Genomic DNA, 12,864 nt, shown 5'->3' on the forward strand with positions numbered 1-12,864 from the left:
ATTAGGAGAAAAATATTGACAAACGCTTTGAGTAAACACATTATGGACGAAGGTGAAAAGCATTTTTTTAGATTTAGAGTATTGGCTGTAGTAGATATTAGTCTAAGGAAGGGAGATATAAATAACTGTTTAGAGTTAAAAGAATTAGAATGGATTATTAGGCTTCAGGCAGATGTGTCTCCTGGTCTAAACAATGCTGTCAGCCTAAAGCCTTTATTGATGAAGAGGCAAAGGGAAAGGTTATGAAATGTATATATATATATGCATGTTTATTAAATGTGTGCTTTTTATAAGAGTGTGTACATATGTACATATATGTATGTATATATTTGTTGGTGGATGCATGGTTGTATATGTGTTTGCATATATGCATTTACACATTTTAAAATATTGTATATAATAGATATGTGTAATATATTTTCAATTGTATAGTATTTTAGTATGATAGTATATTATGCATTTTTTATATATTTATGCATTAATTAAGTTCTATATTTCATAATGTTATAGGCAGGCAGCATTTTAATTTTAACATGATTTTATTTGACGTGTTGTCTTTTTAAGATTTAGCTGATTATTAAGTAGTGGGATGGGCTGAAGCATGTGATTGTATGATTTCTCCTCTTTAAATGTTGTAGTAATGTTATTGCTTTATACTGATGAAGGGTGTAGACCTGAAAGCTTTATGTAATAAATTTTCTTTAGTGTGGTATCGTTGTGTGTCATTTGCATTTGGCAGTAGCACCATTGTTGCTTCAAATGTCCATGTACCCAACACCACACTGCCTGACATTGTAAACCCCCAGCACAGTTATAAAAAGTAAAACATTATTATTTTTTTTTAAATTCCCGAAATAGCTTCCCGTATTTGTGCGTGTGTGTACGGGTGTGCCCATTGCTTAGCTGCAGTTAGCAATCCCGACATAGAATAGCATAAGAAGAATGTTTATGCAAATTACGCCCAATAGCGTAATGGCAGAGCGTTTGCACAAAGAAGAGGCATTCACAGTTCGAGTCCCACCACTCTCCTTCCTATTTATGTTTTAAATTAGTATATGAAATAATACCCGACATATATGATTAAAATTTTACTAAAAAACAGTGAAATGGCCTATGTATCAGTGAACAAAATAAATATTTATAAAGGATCCTGATATATAATTGCCCGCAGTTAAGCAGTGCTTTACCCAGTGCAATATAGGTGCCCGTAGTTCAGCAGCACTTTACCCAGTACAGTGTAGTTGCCCATAGCTAAATAGGGCTTTACCCAGTGCAATGTAGTTGCTCATAGCTAAATAGCCCTTTACTCAGTGCAGTGTAGTTGCCCATAGCTAAATAGCGCTTTACCCAGCACAATCAGTTTGCGCGGAGGTGTGAGCCACACCAACCAGCACACTGTTGGGCAACGTGGAGCAACATTGAGCAAAGTTGCTTATACACAACCACACCCCCTAGCCTGTCTGGACAGTAGTAAAATAAAATGAATGACAAGGTTCGAACCCTGGACTCTGTGCACCATAATCAAAGTACTGAACAACTAAGCTATGACACCCTAGGATAAACAGCCACTGTCAACATACATATACTTATAAATGGGAGAATAAACATTATTAAGCAGGCCTGCAGTCAGCTGAGAATTTTCAAAAACAGCCAATCACAAAAAAGTGTGGGAAATGTGGCATATTTAAGCCCCATAGGCGGGAATACTCGCCATAACTGATTGTAGCTCCCATCTGCAGTTAGAATGGCTGGTGCTGGAGAGGGTACACGCTTCCTAGCGCAACGTTGGGGCATCGAGGAGTCAAAATACATGGTTTGGCTCCTTGTTCACCATCATGAGTCAAGACTCCTACAGGGCCAGTTCCAAGGGATGGAGTACAAGGCAGAGGCTAGGTACCGGTTAGCTCATGTCCTCACCAGTATCACAGGCGTTCCTCGGACTGGTGAGCAGGTCCGTCGCCACCATGCAGATCTGAAGAGATGGAAGCAGGACCTACTGAACCAATGGATATAGGAGGCCCGTGGGATGCAAGATGCCCCACAACTAAGTAGGTAGCCATGGAATGCAGTATGTAAGAAATGATAATTGATTCTGTATAATGGATAGGTATGTCTCAATATCCCTTCATTTACTTCACAGCTGCAGGTGTCCGTGCTGTGAATCAGCAAGCCTATGCAGATAGGCTGCTAAGGCTGCGCCACCAGGCAGGTTAGTGATTATTCTGCATGTATTGTTATATAAAATATGGGAGAGAGCATGAAAGAAAGTGTTGTAGTCCAATAATACAGCCATAAAATGCCCTGAATAAGTCATCTGCATGTACTGTTATATAAAATGTCAGAGAGCCAGAAAAAGAGTGTAGTAACTCATTAAGAAAGGTACAATATGTCTGGAATAATATCTCTGCAGGCACTGTCATATAAAATAAGTGAGTGAGCCTGAAAAAGAGTGTTCTAACCTATTAATAAAGGTATAATATGTCTTGAATATGTCTTCCATATGCACTGTAATATCAAATAAAGGAGAGACCCTGTGGAAAAGTGTGTAATGTGATTAATAAAGGTATAAAACCTGGAGTGTGTCTGTGTCACTTTCTTTGAAATGTTGTTGTACCCTTGCATTATACAAATAGTACTGTTTTAATAAGTGCTGGAAACCCACAGTTGGGCAGTCCCATCTAAAGTGGGTGATGGAAGTGCTAGTATATATATATATATATATATATATATATATATATATACAGTCCTCAACAGTCAGTTACTGGCTGGCATTCATAAGTAAATCTGGCACATGAGTAGCTTGTTAATTTGTTCCCCAGAAATGTGAGTGTGCTACAAGAAATGCAGGGTTCTGTACAAATTGAACTGAAAATCTCATGTGAACACATCCAGATATGTAGTTAAAGAAATATAAATAAAGCCAAGAAATATGTAGCAGTAACATCTGCATCTTGGACAGTTAGTATGTCAGATATAGGTCAGGTATATAATGAACTAGCCAAACCCATTACACAACCTAATGCATGTTGGCAAGTGTAATAATACATGTAGGGGATATACACCTGCAGTCACTAGGAATGTAGTGTAGACTAAAAGTACTTATAAGATGTTAATTGAGGTTTCTTTCTACACCCTACTGTATGTGCATAAACCGTGCAATTCCACACCTCAATGGGTATGTGTAATCTCAAACATTTGTTGGGGCATATGTCCTATTGTTCAATAAATAGCTGCCTTCACTTTGATGCATGTGCCCTGTTCAAACACCACAATCATGGTGGCCTGTTGCTACCAATCATCCCTGCATGCTGATGGAATGTCCACTCTCGTTCAATATATGCATGTGTTATGCTTGCTGTTCAACTGTTGGAACCTTGGTGTGTTGGGTTAATGGGAATATTACTGCATGCCGTTACAACTAATTTGGAATGCTGTTGTTTATGTTGTAATTAAACACACCTAATCACAGAACATATGGGAAGGCCGGTCCCAGCGGACCCACCTGTCCCTCCTCAGCTGGTGAGTGTACCTGGCACCAGCAGGTCTGGTGCCCAGCCCAGGCTGCCCTCCTCCATTGGTCCTGTGCCACCTTTGGGTGGAAGCGCTGCAAGGGATGGGGCTCGTCCACCCCATGCAAGCATGGGCGGAGAAGGGCCACCTGTCACCCTTCGAAGGGTCTGGGTTTTGGTGCATAGGGAGAACCAGCATTCAGTCGCTGATCCCCTACACCAGCTGGAAGTGAGAGTGGTGCATCTCACAGGTGAGCCTGCCCATCCTATGCAGCCCCCAGCACAGCCACCCTCGGGGCTGTGAAGGTGCAGTGGTGACTGCCCTTGGGTGGTGATCTCAGTTCCACTGTTACCATCTTTGATCTCATGGGCTTGCGATTTCTAAACATCCATCCCAGTCAATTGTGTTCACCCACCCCATGTGTCATACACCGCCCTTGTATGCGTCTTGTTTGTCTTGTCTGTTTACCTCCCCAACCTACCTCCCCAAACATACCTACTTCTTCTACCTCACTTTCCACTCTCACCTGAAAAAAAAAAACAAAGGGCAATCTGTACCCACAAAAAAGTTATGCCCCATACATAGCTGCCCATTTCGCACACATGTCCACTGGACATGTAAACTGATAATTAGAATTGGCAGTACAACATACTTTGTTGTCCTCAACCCTCTCCCAGGGGTGGAAAGTTTCAAATGTCACTCCAAATTCATTGCATATGCACAGCTGTTGCTGGTAAAGAAATGGGCAGCTATGGACCTTTCCTACACCCATCCTGCACATCCCGAGCTTGTTTTCCTACTGTCTTTCCCTCTTTGTGCCCCTTTTTTCACCACTTTCCTATCTCCCCATTTTCCTTTCTTTCAAAGAAATTAGCACTGGGGTTAGTGGGAGTAAGCACTTTTAAGCAGTAGTAAGCGGGTTTAAGCGAGTGTGCGCATGTGAGCGCTTAGCTAAGCATCACTAAGCATCGCACAAACCCATGCAAACCCACTTACAACTGCTTAAACATGCCTTAGTCACTCTATGTCAGGGCCCTTGCTCTGCTCAGCAGCAAAATAATATGCCCCTTGTCAGTCTCAGACCCCAGACCATTGACACAATTGACTGCATGAATTATCACTAAGCCAAAGCAGATATACAAAAACCTGCTGCTCAAATAAATATATCATGCATTTCAATGACTGAATGTAAAGGAAAAATTAGAAGGCCATAACACAAAGCTTGTTTTATGGATCTTTACCAGCAATTGTTGTGAAATGAATTACATGAGTGTGATATGAGAAGCAGCCATTCTAGCAGCAAATAAAGTTACAGAGGCCCTTTGCAACCCCCACACAGTATCACAGCAGGACAAACAGTGGCAAATCTGATTAGGGCAGAGGCCATACTACCTAACTGTGACTACTTTACAGGGATGTCCCTGATTGTGAAACATATTTAAGCTGTGTCCCACTGATTCCCTCTGAAAAGTACAGATGTCAGTCAGAAAGGTGGGGTATTACACAATGAATACTGACAATAATAACAGTAGACACCGCTTGTACTTCATAAAAGGAATACAAATCCATATGCACTGCTTCACATAAGTCTAGACTTTTGCTGTCTCTATTATGTGTAAGGTGTACTTCACATTCAACTGCTTATCCCTGACTCCATGCAAAGATGTATCTGAGTGTTTCATAGGCCTAGCAGAGGCACAAACACACATGCATAGCAGCTATCCTGCTGTTACACACTCTGCAAATAGCTGTGGTAGGACTTCCACAAGCATACCCTTATGTAGGAGTACAACACAGAAATATCAAAGGATGTAGCCATGTACTGGTAGCAACTGACTGTAACAATGCCATTGTACTAGTAATGAAAACACCTGTGGGTTGCACAGACAAAGAATAACAGTGTAACATTTGACTACCATCTGGATAGGTTCATAGTTGGGAACTATGCAGACAGACCACCTGCCTTGATAAACCAACAGGTACACACCAATCATTTTAGTCCAGTAAGATAACATTCACACAATGATACAAAATGCTCTCTGTATGTCAGCAAACCCCCCATACTTTAAATACACTTGTGTGTTTAGGGTCTACCAAGGATGTAGGTAGGCATGCACAGTACTGGAATTGTCCAGTTGTCCTGTGAACCCTGTGCTAATGTCAACAATAAAACCACAAACCCTGCAGAAGTGTGTACATTAATATTCACAGTATAACAGTTCACAAACAGTTCATGTGCCAAAAGAATACTTCTCAATAACTACATTTGTATGGCAGTTAATTATATGACTAGAAAAGAAACGACATAGTCACATAAATGTTGTGTAAGCATTTGTAGGGGTGAGTTAAACTCTACACTGAGAGCTCTGTACTGCAAGTGGCAACAGTCAGGCCTGAGTGCAACATGTACATCACTGTCTACACCTCTAGCTTCAGATATAAGAAGTATACCAACCTTCTGACTTACACAACAGTGTCCACAGCAAACAAGCATGGGCCCCACTCTGGAAATCTGAAAGGGCTATGCCTGCATACCTTAGCAATTTATACCACTGGGTTGCTATGACAGTGAATACTGCAATTACCACACAGCAGCCTATATACATTTACCAAATGCTGGGCACCAACTGGTGCAGAGGGCATCACATGCACATGCCCAGATACCCAAAAAAGCAGATTGTACTTGCTATCCCCACATGCAATCATTACATTGCACGTGTCAGCAACTACTGACAAACTTTATTACTTAATAAAAAAATCTTACTTAAGTAAATATTATATTTACTCCTGTAAAACCAAAATTTATTAAGAAAAAAAAACTTAATTAATAACCAATAATAACAAAAAAGTAAAAAACTTTACTTAATAAATAAAACAAAACCTTGAAAAGCATACACAGATGGACCTGACAGTGAGTAACAGGTATGTAACAGATTTGTAGTTACCGGCAAGTAGTAGATGTTTATGACTAGTACTTTACATACTCAGAAGCATGCATAAGTGGCAGCAGTAGGTATATATGCAGTGATGCCATACATAACTACTGCCATGGACAAATTAGTGTGTAGCTGTGTGCAGTGGGACATAACTGTGACATATGTATCTCAGCATTATATGTCAAACATCTGAACATGTTATCTATGGTCTGTACAGTACTGCGTATAATGACAGTTTGGGGGAGTAGTGCAAACACCTATATAAACTTGGATGTGACTGACTATGACATGCATGATAGTAACATAATTTGTAGCTTAGCGTTGGCAACTGTTGTACCAGGCTAGTATGGTAATGTTAGCATTTGCAGCTATATATACTCCCTGTACAATTACTGTGTGCACACATGTGACAACTGTCCATGTTGTAGCAAGGCCCAACAGGTCATCCGTGAGGTGTACGGACTTACAACACTGTGGACCCTGTGTGTGTATGGCACACACATATGGAGAGATATGTATGTGTCTGATAAATTAGCATCTGAACATGTGCATAGAGCAAGGGACATACTGCAACTGTTTGTGAAGGGTGTTATGTTGTTGCAGGTTGTTATGTGCATTTTCATATGTAGGTGGTAGTGTGTGGCAAACAAGACAGCATACAGTGTTGGTATATGACATGTGGCGTTTAAACGCCATGGGTATGATTCCTCAGGTTTTAGTCTTCCAGATAGGGGGTCCTGCTAAAGGTACATGGGCTGAGACCACCTTCCATGCATTCTGCACAGGACTGTGCAATATAATTACATAACTGCATCCCTCTCAACCTTTGCATAATTGATATTCCCACCATGAAAGGTGGACTGTATATGTGCCTATATGTATATCTATATGTACACCAATGGATTTTCATATGTAGGCCCAAGCTCAATATTGTAAAAGTATTGCCATCCCTCTTGTTAGAAACCTTGTACCCATGAACTACCACATAGGTGGTAGTCTACTCAACACCAAAAGTGTGATGAGAAACTATGAGACAAAGGTGAACAGTAGTGTCCCTGTTGATAATCACAGTGCCACACTAGTCATGTAAACTGAGTATGGTCCATATGTCATCAGAAAAGGTGTGTCATCCATGGAATAAGAGGTCAGTGTTCCACTGTACTCATCAGTCATAACACCGATCATAGAATACATTGGCCTTGTCAGTATGTACCTCAGAAAACATCCACAGTGACAGTAGACACCAGACACACACCTCACAAAGAGTATTACCAGACTCAAACAGATGCCCTATGTAGACTGTCTTACAAAACCACAGCTACACTGTGTCACATACCACCTACCCAGAGGCAACCTCTGCCTAACATACAAAGCTATGCCAAACCCACAGGTGTTGGACATGCTCCATATATACAGATTAAACTCCATACAAGCTACACACTGTACTGATCTAAACCCTGTAACGTGAAAAAGCAGAACATGCTGGAGTGGTATATTATCATCTCAGACACATACCATACTCTGGAACTAACCACCTATCAATAGCAAATGAAGGTCCTCATTAGCAGTTGTCATGAATAATCATGATGAGTGGGTGTGAGATAGGAAACACAACCCGGGAGTCACCACTGTGGCTCTGCATGACAGGGGCACATGAACCTACATTACATGGGTGTGGAAGGGCAGGGTACCATATGGCTAGGCTTCCATAGGCCCTATGGATAATAGCCTATCAGCTACCTAGGACCCGATACACACACGCATGTACTTGTTGCATTACTTGCTATGTGAGTTTGACTTGGTGTGATGGTGAACGTGTAGGCGAATGTGTCAAAGTTGTGTATATGTGCGTTAGCCTAGTGGGAAATTGTGTATATCATGGTATGTAGTGCTGTAGCTCAAATCCCAGCAAAGGATACGTATGCAATTGCTAGGCAGGAAAAGCAGTAAGGCATACAGTGTGACATAGTCCCATGGTGTTGACCAGAGTATGCCATTGTAGGCTTAAGCAGTACATGTATACTTATTGATTGGTAACATTAGTGAATACAAATCCTGTATGAACAGTAGTACTACCTGAAGCTGTAGGCCTAAACAACACAGTATGGTTTATATCCACATTGCTTGGACACACTGTTTTGTTTGTTAGCTGTAGTTCTCACACATTACAAACCTCAGGCATGAGGTTTTGTAAGTGCTGACACACAGTACTGTATGTTACACAGGTAAAACTGATCTGAGTTGCCATACCTTTGTGTCCTGTAGGTATGTCTGATGTGTGTGTGTGGGTATGCCTGTAACATGGCCTTGGTGATACGTGTGTCACAGGATATATGTGCATATCTAGCAACATGTGTAGTGTATTACAGCAGTATGCCACCTATAGTGATGAATGTGCACATTTGTTACTGAGGGGTTTGCTATCAACAAGTAGTGTGGTGTACTGATAGTACTTAAACTGTATTTAACATTCATTTCAATGGATGACAAATGTCTGCATGCATTAGCTTCATACACACCCCCTGTGGCTAGGTGGTGCATTGTGTCACATAGAGTGTGCCATATGCTGTTGTATAGTCTTACATACTGGTTCCACTTTGTTGCTGTACAGAACATATTTTGGAATATAGTATGTGCCAGGCACTGTCAGGCAGTTGTGGGCTGAGCAGTCCTATGTGATATTAAAAGTGTGTATCTACTGACAGCCAATAGGTTGCTATATATGGCATTTCATTGATGTCTGTACTTTAGCATGTTAACTGTGCCACATGACTTGCTCACAATTACTGTTTTATTGTCTTATAGGAATATGTCTGACAACAGGAAGCCTGCCTATTCCCCTGAGGAGGAGGAGGTCATCTTTGATGCCCTGATACAGCATTACAACCTGCTGTTCACCAAATCTAGCCAGGACCAGCATGGACACACTGCACTGTGGCAGGATGTTGTCCATCGGGTGAATGGTGTAGGCATGCATAACTGGACTTATGAGCAGGTATGCCATCACTGCAGTGATTTAATCAGACATGTCCGGCAGCATGCCTCCGATGTCCATAGACAACAGCTTGCCACAGGTGATGGTGCATCAACACACCACCCCCTCACCAGAGTGGAAGAGCTGCTCCTCATCGTGGTGGCTCCTGACCAACCAGTACAACAAACATGCGTCATCATGGAGGCCGGAGTCACCCAGCATGTAGATACAGAGCGTGCAGGTAACATGGCATATCTGTAGACTACTGTTAGATCAATTGTTAGAACATGCATTTACCAGATGTGTACTGTGTGTTCAGAAGATGTGGAGCCTGGTGTCATGCAATACTGATAATTTGGAACATAACCTGTATGCCTGTGACTGTCACCTCTTGTACTACTGTGGAATTGCAAACACACAGCAGCAATGCCATAGTTGTTGACACTGACAAACTGTCTCATATCCTTGTAGGTCCCTCTGGTGTGATAACAAGACAGCAGACACATGCTGGTGAGTGTTCTACATTTAATATAGCATATAACATGTGCATGTCATAGGAGAGTTGTAGGCCATTTACACATGTAAAACACCTACACATAATGCATGCTCTGCATGTTCTCTGTGGGACTATGCACATCCCAGTAACATGAGTATCCACCTCAAACACATGCCAACCAATTGCAGTACACTGTAGTGGACATTGTATAGGCAGAGTCAATAAACATGCACACAACATACACCACTTTGTCATATGCAGTTGGTGTTAATTTGATACACATGGCATATGTAGACACCTGCTGTAAGGTCATACTCCAGTATCCCAAATGTCAACAACACAGCACACATACTATACCTGGGGGTAGAGGACTATCATGGGGTGGTGTGACATGCTTCAACACACAACATATTCATGTGAGGCAATGCTCCCTATTGAACACCTTACATACCCATGTAACAACTGGCTGTGAAATGGTTAATGTAGCCAAAGTGGTGTAGGTCAGGTACACCAAGATAGTTGCCAGTGTGACATACATTAGTGGCCTTGAGTGACCACATGATGCTGCTTGATGATGGCTCATGGTGCTACACTACATCCAGTTACAGTAACTACAGTACTACACATAGCATTCATTGCTATACACCTGACAGTTGTGTGCATCCGGCCATGGTATGTATAGCTATGAGTGATGGTGCACAGGTAATTGGAAAGCTTTCCAGTCTTGCACAGCAATGTTGTGTCCATGTACACATTGGGTTCCAAGGTGAGGCCAATCATTGAACAATACACATGCATCAAAGACATGTATACTGTTATCAACAAGGACACTCCGCATTCGCACTGCATGCTATTGAGCAACACACATCTTGCATGCTGACACGTGTGATAGGACTCTTTGGCTTGTGATACTGTACTGCACCATCAACCACTAATGGATATGTTCCGTATTGCTGTTGGTGTGTGTGTGTGTGTGTGTGTGTGTGTGTGTGTGTGTGTGTGTGTGTGTGTGTGTCAACTTGACTGAATAGTGTATGTGTGCATGTGTGCATGTGTGCATGTGCTCATGTGTGCATGTGTGCATGTGTTCATGTGTTCATGTGTGCATGTGTTCATGTGTGCATGTGTGCATCTGTGCATGTGTTCATGTGTGCATGTGTGCATGTGTTCATGAGTTCATGTGTGCATGTCTGCATGTGTGCAAGTGTACATGTGTTCATGTGCTCATGTGTGCATGTGTGCAAATGTGCATGTGTGCATGTGTGCATGTGTTCATGTGTGCATGTGCGCTAACATCCTGTACAGATTGTGAAGTCTGTTTCCTGTCTTCCTCTCACAGGTGCTGAGGTATTGGATGAGTGCAGCAGGGAACCTGAGGTCACTGCCACAAATAGTGGGCATGATGACACATGTTGTGGCACAGGCAGGTTTGTCAGGGTCTGTCGTTGGTTTGCCAATCAACAGTACACAGCTGTCCACCCCATCTATGTGCACATTCATACTGCCAATACATCCCTCAACACCAATGGCCTTAGCGGAGGAACAGCATACAGTAGGCATCGACCAGGATAGTGTGGTATCTATGGCACATGCAACCCCACATACCCACACACCTGGAATGGTACCACATAGGCATATGTCCAGGGGTGCTCATGGGAGCACTGCTGGCCGTAATGCCCCTGGCAGACGTGCCTCCACAGGACTCACAACCTCAGCTATGTTCCGGTCTGTAATGCAGGCTCAGGCACGTATGGAATGGTACACCAGGCAGGGACTAAGGGCACAGAGGGCTCACAACACCGCTATCAATAACAGTATCCATGACCCTGCCGGTGCCATCCGTAATTACACCGAAGTCATTGCTAGACATTGAGGGGAGACACTAGATGTCCTCCGCAATGTAATGTCCATGTGCCAGGACAGTGCAGGATGGCTGAGATGTCGACGTGGACGTATGCCAGCAACATTATCACCTGGCACTCATCGCAGATAACACACAAGTCCCAGCCGCTCCCGTAGTGGCAGTACCAGCCCCAGCAATGTCAGGGTTGGCCTGTCAATAAACTATCCTAGACGACCACGTGCACGGGGCTCTGGCCAGTCCCAGCAGGGGCATGGGTCCAGTCGACATCCCTCTGCCTCTGATGATAGTACCCAGTCTGGCTTGGTACCTGATACTGTCTATGGCACCCCTGGCAGGCACAGGAACTGTGCCAGTGGCTGGAGACAGTGATCTTTACAGCCTGGCAGGTACAGTCCGTGGCTGTCCCACACTCACCCGTATGTGGCAGCCACAGGGTGGAACTGTGTGTATGCAGACACGCACACATAAACCAAACACCTAGGGCTAACACATACACACATTACACCAACATTGAACCATACTGTACTGTTTTCCCTCATACACACACACACACACACACACACACACACACACACACACACACACACACACACACACACACACACACACGTCGATTGTGTGGGTCATTGTCGGGCTCTGGCAAACCAATAACACACCCTGTGCATATGATGACATTGGGCCATCCCCTGTCATCTGTGACAATGATGCAGGAACAGGCTTACATAGTGCTGATGCACAGGGTGACTTAATAGTAGTGTAGCAATGTTAGCATGTTGTCAACAGCAAGGTGTACTGATATCCTTGTAGGTATATCTGAGCAGGCATGATGCATTAAAGATATGATTATCAATGTAGTATTGTTTACACCAGTGTTAATTCCAATACTGTATTGTCAGCCCATGTGCCACATGGCTGATGTGTGCGGTACTGGCAGCATGTGTTGGTGAGTGGATGGTACATCTGTGATGTGTGCAGTACAGATTTGCAGGTGTACATTTGTGAACATGGTGGAGGTGCACCATCTGCATGTATGTGCATAGTGGACCCATGGGAAGGGTGACATGCCCTGTATTATACAGTGTTA

Source organism: Protopterus annectens, chromosome 10.part0, assembly GCF_019279795.1.
Source record: "Protopterus annectens isolate FY-2018-M chromosome 10.part0, PAN1.0, whole genome shotgun sequence".
NCBI classification, from domain to species: Eukaryota; Metazoa; Chordata; order Ceratodontiformes; family Protopteridae; genus Protopterus; species Protopterus annectens.